The 16,894-nt window shown below is 40.4% G+C and overlaps 1 protein-coding gene across 5 annotated transcripts in view; it reads left to right on the forward strand.

Annotated features, from left to right (window-relative positions):
- TRAPPC9 (trafficking protein particle complex subunit 9) overlaps window positions 1–16,894 on the forward strand; it is a 464,677-nt gene that overhangs the window by 362,741 nt on the left and 85,042 nt on the right. Inside the window, exon 23 of one of the 5 annotated variants that reach the window (XR_014580943.1) lies at window positions 1–16,894. This exon is cut by the window's right edge and continues 36,203 nt beyond it. The exons of the other annotated variants lie outside the window; for them this stretch is intronic. The gene's annotated coding sequence lies outside the window, so the exon portion shown is untranslated. 5 annotated transcript variants of the gene reach the window in all.

Here is a 16,894-nt window from a genome sequence, read left to right on the forward strand (position 1 = left end):
TCAGCAGCGGTGAGTGCTTTCCTGGAGTTCAGTCAGTCGGATGCAGCGCTTGCGAAGTTCGGTAGTGAACGCTCTTCATTCACTAATTCGGGTAGGTTCATCAAAATTGCTTTCTGCATGAAATGAAATACCCTGGGGGAGAGGATGTTTTGAAGGCTGCGTGGCAAGAAATGTTCATATAGAAATTAATATTCAGTGCCGAAGAGAAGTTGGCTGTTAATTTTCACAAGTGTTTTATGATGGCAGTAGTACTTTAATACAGAAAGCACTTCATAGCTAGAGAAAATAGATAACTCTATTATCTGTAAACAACAATAGAAACTATACATCAAGTTGTTTATGTAGCCATCCAATTTTTAAGATTTAGTGGGGCTTACTTTTAATTTTTGTTTCTACCAAGCCTTCCTGATTTATCACTTCAATGTCTCTCGGTTTATTGTAGAGCTGAACTGAGCACGGTCTCCCCTCCGTAAATAAACACGCCCCATTATTGTAGTGTCTGTTAGCACAAAACTCAAAAGTAATATTTAGGCAATAAACTTGCATAAAATTTGGTTGTTGTCTCCTCTGGTTTGTTCTGTCTTCTCATTAGCAGATCTGCTTGACAGTAGATGACTGCCTAATAGAACAGGAACAAAAAAAAAATCTGTCTTACCAGCTCAGGCTCGTGGTCCTTGCCACCCACTGTTCCTTCTGCAGGACCAGGCTGTCCCAGGTACTTTGGGCAAAGAAGAATGGGCTTCTGAGAGCAGGCATTTCAGCAAATGCTCGCCAAGAGACAGAAAGTCTTCGTAACCTTCCCACAGTCTCACCTGTTCCCCAAAAGATGAAAATGTACGTCTCTGCCACGTCTTTATTCATTTCCATAAAATCTGTTGCTTTGGTGGGGAAGAGAATCTTTTATAAAATCTCGCTGAGCTATTGGCCTTACTCGTGCTTTGGAGAAATGAGTTTAAAATATTTAGATGAAGTTGCCTTTTGATTTTAGTCCATCTAAAATACCGGTCAGATAATTGGTATCAACATCAGCTGTTTTCATCTGTGTAAAATTTGCATTTGGAATTTTAAATTTCCTTTTGAAATCCAACACAGTTATTGAATGGCTGCAGAAAAGGCAGAGGCCACTGTACGCTTGGACTTATTTTAATTACTTTAATGATCAGCTTTTAACTTTCAAGTGTACTATACAGCCCTCACAGCAGACTAACTTAAATGGCAAGTGGGAGGTTGAGGGGAGGGCAAAGCTCACTAAAAGGATTTGAGAGAGAAAGAAAGGCACAAATGACTACTTGTGCTGCCCTCCCATGCACCCGCACACTTTCTGCTGATAATTTTTGCCCTGAGGCAGGGCACATCCATCAGTTTAGGGAATTTGATTTAAGCTATGTTTCTGCTCCTTAACCTCTGGAGAACCGGTGAGGTCAAGCCCAGAGGAATTGTCCCGGGCCTGGTGGGAACCCGTCAGTGGCACAGCACCACGGAGGTGAGCTGAGTGTGATGGCTTGTGTTGTCCCATACAGGCTGGTGTTTCTCAGAATTGAGGAAAGAGCCTGGCAGCGTAAATGAAGGTGGACTTTTTGTTCAGGGAAGTGAATTTGTGGTTGGAAATGTTTAGGAATCATTTCTACAAACTGTCATGGCTGTGCGTCTTTGTCTCCAGTTAGATAGAATTATCGGACCATTAAGGTTGGGAAAGACCTCCAAGATCATCTGGTCCAACCGTCCTCCCTACCACCAATATCACCACTAAACCATGTCCCTATCCTTGCAAGATACTTGCAAGGGCCAGAATTAAAAGACAATCCAGCTCTTTTATCACCCTTACACGTTTTGGTTGCTGTGTCTGCTGATGGCAGCGTAATGACAGTCTGTCCTCAACCCCAAACATTGGTCCTAGTCTTCCATCTCATCTTCCTTTCTAAATACTCTGGAGCAATACCACAGTACATTGCCACTTGGTAGGTTGACGTTTCAGACCTTATCCTTGGGAATGAGCAAAGCCTCGTGTCGGCAGCGGTGGAGGCCGGGCGCCTCCTCACGTGTCCTGAGAAGGCTGGGGAGAGGGCAGGTGGTGTGCAGCCAGACCTGCAGGCTTGTCTATGGCTCCTTGGAGAGTCCACCTCGACCATCTCAACAGAAACGTTCTCCTGAGGGACCAGGAGGTGACATTATTCCATTTGTGTTTGCACCAAGCCTGTTGAACATCTGCTGGGGGAGGCAGAAAGGTGGGAAAAGCCAGACGTATCAGACAGTAAGGCTAGGGAGGCTTCGTCTGAGAAACTAATTTTTCAAGAGGAAAAATTCTATTTGAATCGTAACTGAAGATGATTTTTATTAACACTTGCCTAGACAGAACCATAAAAAAAAAGACAAAAAGTGTTGATCCAGCTTGTATGTTCCTCAAAAGAACAATAAAAAAAGTTATGGCCTCAAAAATGTTATGGAGGTAGAAGTAAGCCTGTCTTATGTTAAAGAATATTCGGTGGCACATGGGATTAATGCAGATTCACTCACCGAGTGCGTGCCCTAGCCCTTGTGCTTGTGCATGTACAAAGTGTGGAGGCTGCTGTAGGCAGCACCTGGCAGAGGTCTGCTTCAGGTCACCCCCTCGGCAAGAGGCTGACAGTCTTGTGGAGACTGGGAGAGTAATGGAAATCCCAAATTTGTGCGGATAGAGAGTGGATATTAAGGTTGGTAATTATATTTGGAGAACTATTAATTTTTGACAACTGAAATTTTGAGACTTTGAAGCAAAAGAGTCCAACCCCTCTGTGGAGAGTGGACTTCTTTCTCAGTATTTATTTTTAATGTGCTCCTAAGATCCAACAACTGGATTTCTACCACTTCCTCAACTGGTAGTTTTGGGGAGGCTCTCTTATTTTCAAGGTATGTTTGACAGGACCTGGGATGGTACTTGTAACTCTCCTATTCCTCCATGTCTTTAATTCAAGTTATAGCTAAAAGTTTCAATGGTAATCACAGAGGTTCTGAAAAAGCAGAAAGAATGCTTTTTAAAAGCAGCTGGGCTAGAAAATACCCATGAAAGGAAAGAGTGAGGAAATTATCAATATTTTATTTGAAATAATGGAGAATGTCCCTGTTAATGATGGTAAAATGTCCATATTTGCACTCAGTTGATGACCGTTCATTTTAGAATTCATAAAACACGAAAATATTTAGATTTCTCTTGTAATTTGTGTAAACTTTGGACTGAACAGCATTTGGCAATGGCCCTTCAGTTACCGTGAATGTTTTTTTCGGTCCTCCCTTGAGAGAAATAAAACCACATTAGGAAAAGCTGCGGGTACTCATGTTCTTCCTAGCCAAGCACTAAAGCATTCAGCCTCGTAGCTAGCTCCGGAGGTGGACCAAGCTATAAAGTGTAGTTACCAAGTTGTGCTGTAAAGCACTTTATATCCTACCGGCACGAGGTCCTATTTTGCAAAGCAGTTTTTGGGACTGTTCAAGCCCGGCCAGGGAAAGCACATCACCTCCTTTCAGGTGAGAGCCACGTCTTAAAGCATGTCAGTCGGGACAGTTTTGAATCCTGCTGTAATGAGAGCCTTCTGTACGTACCAGAGAGATGCTCAACGTACCTAGAGCGTGAGGTGAGTCTTTTCTGTAGTCTAGGGAGGTGGTGTTTGATGGAATTGCATCTGTACTTCCTCGTGTTATTTATATCCAGTGATACTGCCTTCTCTGCCTGATGTAATCTCTGTTATCTCTAGTACATATAGCTTCCCTCAGGCTTCTCATGAAAATGAGGCATTTATGATTTCCCTGGAAAATTAGATTTTACCTAAATACATCCACACTGATTACAAAAAGCGTTACAAAAATCTTCACATTTAAGCTTGCATGAATGTTTCCATCCGAATTCCTTGACTGCAGTATTAAACCTTTCCGATTTTTTCCTCCAAGGGGAGTTTTTTTTCCCTTCTTTATTTCTGCCTGAAGACTAACATACGTTTTCCGAACTTTGAGTAAAAGTTGATCATCTGCTCTTGAGCAAAAAGGTAGACAGAAAAGTTCTTATTATTAAGCAAAAGCAAATGAATCTTGCAGCTCAGGTTATATACAACACCAAGAGCCTGAAGACTTTCAGAGTCTTTAAGGTGTAATTCAGGTCTGAACAATTTACCCATGGTGTTACGGTAGCTGCTCCTTGCTGCAGATTTTGCAGTTCCCCTAAAGAAAGTTTGCTGGTGGCAAAAGAGAAAGCATATACATTTTTAACCATGTATTATCTAAAATGTGACTGCATGTGAAAGAAAAAGGCTTCAGGGTAAAACTTTCAGTAGTTTAGCGGCGACTTGGTATAAAATAATGTCACCGATAGTCCTTTTAGCCCACAACGTAATAATTAGAAGGCAACCTGTTAGTCCTGTCGCAGCAAAGGCATTTCCAGCTCTCCTGCTCTCCTGACCCATCCCTGCTCTGTCTCAGACATCCTTGAAGTGCTACAGAGAGCAAGTGCTCTAAAAGAAAATGATTCATGATATAAAATTGATTCTGTGAAAACACTTACCATTGGGAAATTATTAATCTGTATAATTTTCTCTCATGATGGCTGTCAGTGCATTAGGGGACAACAAGTGGGACAAGCTTCCCCGTGGCTAATGCTTGTGTGTTTTTCTCCTTTGTTGTTCAAACTTCAGCTTTCTTTGACCAAAATGCTTTCTAATCATGTTGAAATCTTTGCAAAGTCAGGCAAGGAAAGCTTTTTGATTTGAACTACTGAGCCGAGATTAGTCAGCCTGTTTTACCTGCATTAAAGTGCCACCTTAGGGGAGCACAGAGAGGGGCTTGTTTTAGGATTTTGTTTTGTTGTGTGTCATAATAAATGCACCGCATCACTGCAGCACAGAACTGGGGTAGGTACTTAGAGCAGCAGCAGCTGAGATTTCTAGTAGGAAACCATTTGGGTTTGATCACTGGCAGGGTGCTCAAAATTGACAAAACGCTTGGAAGTTACAGGATTCATCTGAATTTGTAGTGCTTTGCTCTGCAGAAAAGGGGCCAGCAAGGAGATTTCTCCTTGTTTCCACATAAGGAGGAAAAAGCACGTTTGGCCAGGCGAGATGACTGGTGATTGCTACTAAAAGGAGGCACGCACGCCAATGTCCCATTCCTCATGTTTGTTAAAATGCAAGTGAACAAATTATTACTTCACTTCTTCTAAATCAGCAGTAGCACGTGAAGTCTTAAAGAGGGGATGTATTTTGAGTTTTGGCAGATATGGACAGGGAAGGAAATCGTTTGCCAAATTTATATTATCTGCCGTGGTTCAACCTTTCAGATTTTTTCCTATTTAGTTCTTGTGAAGAAAAACAACCTTTAAAAATAAGTAAGTGCAGTAATGACAAATACAAGGGTGGAAGAGAAAGGAGGAGAGAATAGTTTAAAGAAAGACTTGGCAATCATACAGGAACATCCTTAAGCAAAAATGTAGAAATTTTGTGTAAATCAGACCCATGCATTTAAAAACTCTTGAAGCAGAGTCTACAGCCCAAGCAACTGAAGCTTAATTTTTATTTTTAATGATTACCATTCTGAAATTTACTGAGCCGACTATGCATAGCCTTTGTTTTTCAAAAGCAGTATCTACTTCATCCGTAGTATATGGTCAAAAACTTCTCTATGCCTACTAAGAGAGAGATACAGCAGTGATGCGTGTTGCTGAGATGCTTCTACCGGTCTCATTCGATACAATCAGAATGTATTGGGGGTTCTTGAATAAGTTCTAACAATTAAAGCAAATCAGCACTTTCTGATTTCATTCGTGAAATTTCACAAAGTTCTTTGAAGCACTAGGGGGGGAAAAAAGAGCATTGGAGAGGTATGTTTGTAAAGCAGAGGTATGGTATACCAGCTATTGCAAAATTCATTAAATTTGCATGCCCTGAATAATCGAAAAGAAATAAATCTCTAGCTAAGTTAGGAAAAGTGTTTGGTAGCACCCAGTGTATATGTAGTAGAGTCTGGTTGCCAGTTCTTAAATGAGAAAGGCCATCAGTCTAATTGGACAGGGAAACAAAATGCGGGCCATGGCGAGTCGAAGCAGAGGTAGGTGAACACCAAGCAGTAAATCTGCACGCTGTGGAGACAGATGGGCCAGGTGCGATGGGTTTTGAGGGCAGGATTTTGAGGGCAGGATCCAATTTCTGAGCAATTCTGAAGGAAAAGCAAAAAAGTAAAATGCTGAAGTTGGCCTGGCTGTCTGACACAGAGAAGCGTTTGAAGTACGTGCTTCATTTGCAATAGGTTGGCTTGTTTTGACCCAGCAGAAGTTGTTTCCACTTCCTTGTGCAAATAGATTTTAAATAACGAGAACCTTTCACCCCTATCCCTAATTATGGGAAAATTCACACCATTTATGGCATTTTGATGAGTATTTTGTAAGACGGGTGTTTTTGTAGTCCCAGGGCTGGTGAGGGTTCATCAGGCAGTTTTCAGGGGGCAGCCTTCAAGCTCCTCTTGCTCAGCTCCCTAACGGGGTCAATCCACTGGAAGTCAGATGCTTGGTCCCGGATCAAAACACGATGTCTTAATACCCCATAACTTCAAACTGGGATTAGAATGGCGTCTTTAATTCTATTAGCTAAAAACTCTATCAGTACCATTCTACTCTTGGATCATGTATTGGAGAGAACTTCTACAGACATCATGTTTAAAAGAAAGCCTATGACATTATAATAATTTGGGGTTGTATTGTACATTTTTTTGTAAGTGGTACACTGAGAAGCTTGCAGCATCTCCAGGGGATCCCAGATGTGTGATCACCCCTGGGATGCCTTTTCCTTTGGCTTGAGGAACCCCCATGCTTACAGATGCCTACCTAGTCCTTCATGAGACATTCGTGGGGTCCGAAATAATTCCCTAATGAGAACCAAGCTAAAACCTATGACTGGCACTCTACTGTTTAATACCATTGAGATGACTAACTGAGCTGGGGTGTGCTCAGAGTTGGCATACCCCCTGTTGTGTTCCGTATACCAAATGAAAAGTGCTTTTTGAAGTTGGTTAACTTCTCCTAGGTAGTTTTGCCTATTCTGAAGACTTCAGTGGACACAGTACAGAGGTAATGAACCAGCAGGGTAAGAGACAAAAGAACTGAGAGTGCTTAGGAAGCAGTATGGTGTATTTGTTCCCTGTGACACTGTCATCAGTATGCCTGGGCAGAGATTTACGGTGTAGGCACTCGTCGCTTTGGAAGTAGGCAAAGGCCACTATGTTACACGAGGAAGCAAGCTGGAAGGCTGTGGATTTTATTCTTTAGATCAGTGGTTTTAGTTATTGCAGAGCAAAGAAAAAACGCCTGAAGCCTGTAATTGAAGCCTTTGCACTTCTGAAGTACACCAGCTTGTATTACTTTTGAAACTTGTCCCATTATTGTTAATGGAACCTGTTCGTAAAATCTGTTTCCCCAAATGCTTACCAGAATGAAAGCATCGCACAACAAAATTTAGAATTATAGAGAGATGTCTCTTTTCTCTTTTGTACTTCTTATTTTATTTGTACTTTCTCTATTATATAGAAACATACGGAGGAGAATAAATAGAAAAAAAAAACATACGATAGGGGGAAGGTAGAAAAATTAGGAGACATAGGCAAAAGAGAACAAATGTGTTGTCAAGTATGCCATTCCCATCACTACAATATATCAAATTAGCTTATAATCTGTCTCCTTGTTTATCGGAGTATCAGAGTCTTGGCCAGAAGATGACAGGCTGAAGCAGGGGCACTCGAACTGAAAGGCTGAATCTGTGCCTTGCACTGGTGAGCTCCCTGCCGCTGCTGAGATGCTCCAGATGGTTTTTAGGATCCTGTCCCGAATGGCGTGCAAACCACACGCCGAGTGGAGCGGTCTGTGGTGAAAGGTTGTTGTTTTAACACGAGATTTTATGCTGTATCCAGTGACGGCATATTCCTGAATCTTTGTGGCTTGCAATTTGACCATCAGCACAAGTTTGCTTTCTGAAGATTTTGCAGATTGAGAACAAAGGCTAAAAGAAATGTGAGGAGAAGAAAGATGAGGTATTTTTGTAGCCAAGAAATAAAGCACCTGCTCAGCACTGAGTTTTCCTGGCAAGCCAGGCCTGGTCAGTCCAAATCTCTGGGAAATTAAAATACCTCTTCCTGACTGACATGGATTTATAGCTCTCCATCAGTTCTGTTTTAGCTTATAAATATATTCTATAAAAACACTTATGAAGACACCTACTTTGCATAAAATTGGGCAAATAATGACATATGTCAAATATGTAGATAAATTAGAGCTTCTTTATTTAGTTGCTCTGCATTGCTGAAGGACAGTAGCAACCAAGAGAATATAAATAGGTCAAAGAGAAATCCAGAAGCAAGTTTTTATACCTTCCTCGTCAAATATAGAAACTCCTGTAATATTGATCCCTTGGTATGTATTAGTTTAAATGGCAGAAAGGCCCCTTATGAAAATTTATGAAAGCCCTTTGGAAATATCTCGTCAGTTTTCAGGACTCGGCTATCAGGTTGTTGTTACCATTGATTAGACCTTAAAATGACTCATCTGCGTTGCTGTATGTTAAGGCAAGAGCTCTCTTCATTTCGTGCATGGATCCACTTCCCAGCTTGCAGTTGATGAAATACAGACCCTTTGCCTTAAGAATAAAGAGGCGGCGCGAAGCATTGAGCACTAGCTGCAAAAAATAGCTTCTGTGCTGTTGTGTTTAGGGCTGGCTTTGTGAAAAATTGTTTCTTTTCACTGCAATTTTGCTATGGTACAAAGATGAAAGATAGAGGCACATCGAGCTATAGCAGGGCAGTCTGTTAGAAAATTGTCTTTGATCAGAGTAAATGCATAACTAATTGCACCATCTCTTGCCACCCAATGGATCGAGACACTTCACTTTCCAGTGGTGTCTGTCCTTTTGAGTCGTGGTGCGACCTGATAGAGATCCTTTCACTTCTAATAAGTGAGAGAATCTTCCCAATTAGCAGTTGGGAATTGCCACCTGTAAAATGGCAGTGATAATTGTTACCTAGCCAGGAGGAGTGTTATGACTCTAATTAGCGAGTGTTTTAGTGTTCAATGGGGAAAAAAAAAATTACAAACTCTGCTTTGATTTTTCTCTCTTAAGGCTGTATCCATTAAATCTGCTATTGTGGAATTGTTTGGAGTGCTTTCAGGTATGAGACTGGTAATCCAACAGGGCTTTGCCATTCTGTAATACCGTGGTTCTTGACCAGCCTGAGGTAAAAAGGGTTTTTCTCACAGATGTATGGAAAATAATGGTTCAGAACTCTTCGCTTCCTTTCAATAGCATGTTCTAAAGGGAAACTATTTAGAATAGAAATGCAAAGCAAATCATAGGACTTCAATAACATTTTCATCTTGCTGCTGATTGAGGACATGAGTAACTTGGCATTTGTGAGTTTTCCTATAAGTTTGCAAGGGCTGCTTGAGTACAGTTGTTTCCAGGACAGACAATGTTACCTGCCTTTCTGACAAGCTTTGATGATTCTGTCTGATCTGTCTTTGGTGTGTTTTGGTTTCATTTTTATTTTTTAATATAAGTTTCTTTTTTTGTCAATATTTCAGCACTTCCTGGGTAAATTACCACAGCAAGTCTCCCAGTAGACTTCCTGGACCCAGTAGACTTCTTCTGAATGGTTTTCTCCATACATACATATATGCTCATTAAAGTACTTAGTTACCTAAAGTATGGGGATGCTTCTCAAAAAAACAACCAACCAATATAACATAGTGTAATCTCAGAAGACCTTCCTACCACGTCTTGACTTTGGGATTTTGTTCACAGAAAACATATGCTGTTGTCCACTATTTTGTCTACCTGCACATTTCTGGCTAAGCGTGTCTCTCTCGTACCGTGTCTTACTGAAATGGAGACCTTGCAAGGACGTCTTGAAGTTCAGTGAGGTGATTATGGTTCCAATTTAATTGCTAGACAGGCCATAATATTGCTATTATTTAAATATATAATTAAATTTCATTAATTTTTTAAACCATTAAGGAAAAAAAGCGTGCTTAAATATTTGACCATTATTTTGACAGACTAATCCTTGCCTGGAGCAAGGGCTTCTCTTAGCTGTTCTGACATTCTAAGATTATGCAAGCTCCACCTTATTTTTAATTTTACACTTGATTAATTCTATTTTGTTTATGAATTTGTTATTTGCGGCTGACTCCCCAGGATGCTAATTGCTACTGTAAACTACAGATACTGCTGAGCTAATGTATTCTGAAAATATCAGGAAAGGAAAGGATGTCATGACTGCACAGTTCAAAAATGAGCCACCAATTTGTAATTTTGAGTTCTATGCAAAATAAAAAAAACCCTTATTCTTTGCTTCTTTTGGAGAAAATGCCCTTCCCTCTGTATTTATATCTCTGAAAGGTGACAATGAATCTGGCAAAAAGAGAACTTTTTCTGTACTTGGTTTTGTATTTGATGTGTTTTATTCCGTAGTTATTAAGAAGACCATGCGTGACCTCCCATATTCCAACGTAAGGTTCTTCTGAATATAATATTTGGGAATTACATCCTGGATAAAGTCTTAATCTAACTGAAAGTGATACAATGGTGGCATCAGAATTTTAAACTCCTTGCATTGTTCTTTCCTAAAGAAATGGAAGTGACATGATCAGTGGAGTGCAGATTAACTATAAAAACCATAAAGCAAGACATAGACATCGGTCATTTCACATGTAGAGTTGTCCTGGTGGGTACGTGGGGAGCTGGGTAAGGAGCAGAAAACCTTCTTGTTCCTACATTGATCTTCCATTTGGGGACCAAGGCTGAGACCCAAAGGAGCAGTTTTTCATGCAGAGGTTGGTTTTTGGCAGAGGTCTTTGCATGGATTTCCAAATGTTGTGAAACTTTTGAATGGCCTGAGGCAAACCAGTTTAATGAGTTGGACTTGAGTTTCTCATCTTAATAAATGTAGATATTTATGTTTATCCACTGCTACAGGATGTCCTAGGGCTCTCACCTTCCCTGCCAAAGGTCAGAGAGCTTTTCAAAGGTTTTCCCTATTTCTCTTAGGTGTTAAGGTAGCACCTCATTTTCTCGGTTCGGGATGGATTTTGCCTGCCTTCTCCACGTTTCCCCAAAATACGACTCATCCTTTATCGCACCCTCAGCCAGAGCATTAGATTCATCCACTGGGCAATACTGAGATTTTATTTCCTCCTTTCTAGTGGCAGAGCAGTGGTCTACTCCGTGTCAGTGGGAGGCACGTGGTAGCATTTTCCCTTCTTCAGTCTTCATTAAGTACCTTAATTAACATGTCTGTGGCTTCAGGCTGCCTATTTTATTTGAAGCCTACTGAAGAAACACTGGTAGTACTTTATATGTCAGATTACCTGAAATATTTAGACATGCTTGTCTTCAGTGTATGACTGTTTTCTCTACGTGAACGCCGATTAAAGAAAAAAAGGTGCTTAGACCAAGTGCAGGATCTTCCTCCCTGATAATTCCTCTGATACAGGATGAGTTTTACTCTGGTTCTTTACAGGACTTCTCTTCCACCCACACTTTGAGAGCATTTTAAGATCAGCAAGCAAACAGTTACGACTAAAAGCATGGTGTTCCTTCTTCATGGGGAACACGGAAATTAGTCATAAAATAAATGGAGATCCTTGCAGGAGCTGCTAGATAGCCCTGGCTTTCCCCAGAGTGAGGTATAGAGTTTGACAGTCAAGAAGGCCAAATATTTGGCTGCAGGAGCAGACAGACCTGTCCAACTGCAGGAATTTCTTTTACAGCACGAAAGAGCTGTGCCGGGCCAGGTTTTATCAGTGAGTGACTATAGCAGGGGTGCTAATTGCTCACTGTACTGAAGATTCCTGCTGTTGTCTCCAGAGAAAGTCTGCAGAAATGTGATGTTTAACTGGAAAGGCATCGCTGGCCACTCTGGATTTTCAGCAGTTTCTGCCATACCGAAGCAGAATATTATTTGTGCTGTTTGTCTAGCAGCGAGGGCTGTGCACTGTATTTTTGTGTTTCATTTGGGCTGAGACTTCGAATTTTCATTGGAAAGCATTAACATGCTCTAACATCCCGAGGATGATGCAATTACTTTAATAGTTGCTTCTGTCTTATTTTGTGGTCTAGAGCGCGTTCCTTGCCATCCCTTTCTCAGTGTTGCCTTCTAGAAAATGAAAAATTTACCAGCAGACTCCTGCAGTCTTCAAAATGGTGAAAAAGTATTGCATTGCTTATTAATGTAGCATAATAGTGGAAGTCAGAGTAGAGGCTGACTTAGTCTGTGCAGGGGAAAAAAGTTATTTCATTACCTTTTTATTTAATCTTGCAAGTGCCAAGTCCAAACGTGTCTGTGTAGGCTAACATTCATCTCTCAGCCTCTGGGTTTTATCTTTAACTTGGGTGCAAATGAGCTCAATTTTAGACCCTTGCTAGCTGATCCTTCATTTTTATGATACTGGACTCGTGGCCTCTGTCCTCCTCTCATTTGACACCATGTAGTACTTTGAAGCTCAGTGCTAATATCCAAACGTGGAGCTTATAGGTACTGAAATCAAAGCAAACATTAAATCAGGATGTTTGACTTGATCAGCATTTCGACTGCGTAGGGAACCTGAAAAGTTCTTGATAGGTACAAGATAAGGCCGTGCAGTGGCAGCAAAAGATACTACTTGCTTAATGTCAGCACTAAATAATGTTATGTTGATACTGTTGTCAAATGTCAATTTTCATTGCTATTTTCAGTGTGGCTTGATTGCTGGAAAATTAATACATCAATGTTTTAGAAATACTTAGAGCTTTTCCATGAAAAAAAAAAAAGAGTGAGTATTCCAAAGAAAAAAGATGACTTCTCTCCAGACACCGAATTTTAAAATTCATACTCAGGTTTTATTCATTAAGGTCAATGGAGGGGAGAAACCTCAGATTTTCAGATTTTAAGTTATAATTTTTTAAATCTTATGATCTGAGACTGCTTCATAGGAAAGAAAAGCAGCTTTCTGCTTTACTTGATTAATGAAGTATCAAGCTTCTCACATGAATAATATCCTGGCTTAATTGAAAAGTATTTAACCAAATATTTAAATCAGAGCAAAAGTAGGAAAAATAGCATCCTGGTTTAATTAGAAAGCAGTTAAGAAAGACTTATATCACTACAAGTCTGAGAGGTGAATGAAGTATTAGAAAGTATGGGCTCCCATCTTAGACGTGTCAGAGCTTTGAGAGAGGCTGTCACAGAATACTAATGACCGTAGTCAATAGGCATCCTTGTCTTCTGTTCCCACCACCACCAAAAGTCTCTCTCTTTGTACGTCAAGCACATACGATATATTTTGTCTGAAAAGAAACCCAAACACTACTTCCTCTGGTTGCAGTCTTGCTTTAACGTGTTTGTGCAGTTGTTTGTGTACATAAATTATAAATATCTCTTCAACATCTTTTATTCTGACATAATTCAATGGCTTTCTTTTAAAGTAAAAGTGAGTATTAGTCTACTAAATTGCATTAGTACTCAGGAACTCTCTTTGGTAGTTTTTCTTAGTCATTAAATGTACCAAAGCAGTCTAAAACCATATTTCACTTAAGCATAGCTAAGAAGTCTTTATTCTTTGTAGTGGATCCTCAGCTGTAATGTGACCACGTCCCTTTCTGCAGATGGAAGGAGTGTTTCAGTTTCTTATATTCCAGACATGGAATATAAGAAACAAGAAAACATGTTGGTGATGAGACACCCAGAAGCCATTTTGCTGCTAGATTCGGTGTGTGGCCCTATCATTTCTGAAAGAATCATAAGTTAGGAAAGTTAAGACTGAATTGCGGAGTCAAATCCTCAAGGAGTTAGGAAATGTAAAAATTAAGGCTTCTTCTGTGACTTTGAATCGTGATGGACATTCAAACCTTTCACAGGCCCTAATTGTTCAATGACTCAAAGTACTAACATGGAGCATGCCATGGCTTCATAATAATTCTTATTATTTCACTCCTTCAAACTCCTTTACAGGCAGGAACTGTGGAGGTCATCTGTAAAAAAGCTCAGCAAAACCATTACCTGGCATGCTGCATTTATTTTTCAACTCCCTAATAAGCTTTACATAGCATGACATGTTTTGCTTGTGGTGTCCTTGGTTCTCTTTCATTTCTTCAGATGTTGACTTTATGTTGAAAACCACCCGACGTGAGACTGACAAGGGCTCCTGGGCATCCTTACCTGTGACTAATTGTGTGTGTAAGTGTGGGAAAGCACATAAAGGAGGAATGGACATGCCTGACAGTCATCCTGCTTTCTTTCCACTCCTCTGACATTGCCGAGACCTTGTCTACAAGCATCCTTTTCCCTTTTGTAATGCACACACCACAGATTTGGTCCTGAAGAGAGGCTTGGATGTTAAATATTTTCACTTCCCAGAGCAATGCATGGGATTGTCCTGTTTATTTGTGCTGTGGAGATGCTGTGTAGGTCTTCTAATTGCTTTTATCCCTCCCAAAGTCATCTTGACAAAAAACAGCGTACTTCCCTTCTGCTTGAGCTTGTGAAAAAGAGAGGAGTGGAGAACGAGTGAATTTGAGGTTCCTGCTGACTTGCATGGCAACAGCGATCGCCTTCTGGTTGGAATTAATCAATTGTGTAGCTGAGTGAATCAATTTGTCTCCAAAATTGATTTCATGCAGCCAATGCAGTTGACTTATTATTAAGGAAGTGAAAATGAGTGCTAAATAATCACTTCGAGCAGGCAACTGAAAGGGTTAACTGCAGGCTTGGTAGTCATAGAAATAAAATTGTGGGAGAGAGAAGTCTTGTTGACATGCCACACAGTTTGGTGTGGGATGCACTAATGGGCCAATTGGCCATGGTGCAGAGCTACTTGCCATCAATGCTAGGATATTTTTCTCCAACTTTGAAGAATTTTATGGCTCTAAGTGAATTCCAGGAGAATAGGTTGACGTCCATCTCTGAGCAGCTTGGGGTTGGATGTTAGGCAATGCGTTTGAAGGAAAGCATGCAAAACCAAGAACAACTGGGGACAGAAAGGGAACAGAGGTTGGAAGTGACCATTGCATCTGTACACGGCAGTGTTTCTCTACATCACGTTGTGAAGCTGCAAAAGTTTATTGGGAAATCTGGAGGTCAGTGAGACTAGGCAAATGGTCAGCATTGGTCAGTGAACCAAAACTGGGCGGGATGTGCTGTAGGGTCCACCTGTTCTTACGTGGACAGCATGGCTTGGTGGTTGGCACTCCAATACCATGGTGAGAGGTGCCTTAGCAGTGCTCTAGAAAAAAACAAACAAACAAACTTGTACTATGAATGAGCAGGTCATGACATTTTGTTGTTTTTCTTATTTTGGTTTCGCTCAGTGAATTGTACAACAGGGCACTTTTTTTTTTTTTTTTCCTCCAAGTTTTCCTTCCCTTTGAGACTGATCTTAGAAAATAACTTCTCACCTGGTACCTTGAATAGTTTCAGTCTGCGTGTTTCTCTACAAGGAGGATAAACAAAATAAAGAAATGCAACAGCAACATAAGCACTGCAAAGACATGAATGATGTCTGAAGGAAGACTAGTAATTTCATAGTTTCATGTGGGAAAATGCTCTATAGCTGCCATTACCAAGGCATTCCCCTTCTTGATTCAGGGATATATTTCTCTTCAGGGTGTACCGGAAGGCTTCCCACTTATCCCAAGGTAGTATATTAAAACTTGTTTCATAATTGTCATTTTTATTTCAGGGATATGTTCTTAGAAAAGCAGCATTTGTGATTTAGAAATAGAAACTGGATGGATCGTCACAAAATCTCTTGTGAGGATTCAGAACTATTCAGTCAGTCAGATGATTCAGAAGTTTTGTTAATAATGGGAGAATCTCCGGTCTTAAACGTTGAAAATGACACAGTAGAGGAAAATCAGCCTCTTGGAACATATAGAAAGAAATCAAAGACTCCCCACCCCCACAATGTTTTCCACAACATGAAGTTATGCAATGTAGGGATTCTTCCTCCAACAGCTTATCATTCCTCCTTTAAAACATAATAATTGTAATCAAGTGTCTGTGACATTAATGGTACAGAGAATTTTTTCATGCGTGCCGATAATTCACCAGAGCTGGCAGGAAACCTATTATGCTGTATCAATCACAGTAAGTATAATATCATCAAAGGCTGGGTAATGAAAAAGAAGAGGAACTTGAAGAGAAATTGGAGACAACAAAAACTCATTACTACTTCTCAACTTAGCATGTATGATTTTTTGTTTAGAAAGGGCGGTGCTACCAGAAGGGAACTACAGATCGGCCTTTTTTCTATTCTTTATGTATTCAGAGAAAGATGTTTTATATTCAAATACCCAAACCATGGCACTGCTCCATATTCTGACACTACAGGAGCTTGCTGAGCAAATGCCATCCGTATAGCATCACAAGGTGATGGTCTCCTCTGATTTTAACAGTGGCTGTACCAATGCCTTCAAGAGAAAACCCCACTGAGACTGATCCCAAATATTACATCCTGCATTTGAACTGGCGCCTTTTGTAGTTAATTAAAAATGTTGTATCATAAAAGGTTATGTGGCTCTGCTAGCAGGTACTGCCTGCATGTAGGATACGGGGCAGTGTTTATGTTGTGAGAGTGAGTTAAAAATCTATGAACCCTTCTCCCAGCCTCAAGCAGCCTGACACTGTGCCTAAGGTTTCTTTGCTGGCTTATCATTGATGAAACGTGTTTTTTTCCCGTCTTGTGTATGTGTGATTCTACAGAGAGCTAACCTGCTCTAGCTACTGCTAACCAAATGCAAAGTCTTACATTGAAAAGAATATAACAACTGTTAAGATATCAGGACTATCAGACAAACACTCTGGCAAAGATTGCTTGCAGATATATATATGAAATAGCCAAAATGAAAAAAAAAAAAATGAA

This window comes from Anser anser (assembly GCF_964211835.1).
Source record: "Anser anser genome assembly, chromosome: 2".
Lineage (NCBI taxonomy): Eukaryota > Metazoa > Chordata > Aves > Anseriformes > Anatidae > Anser > Anser anser.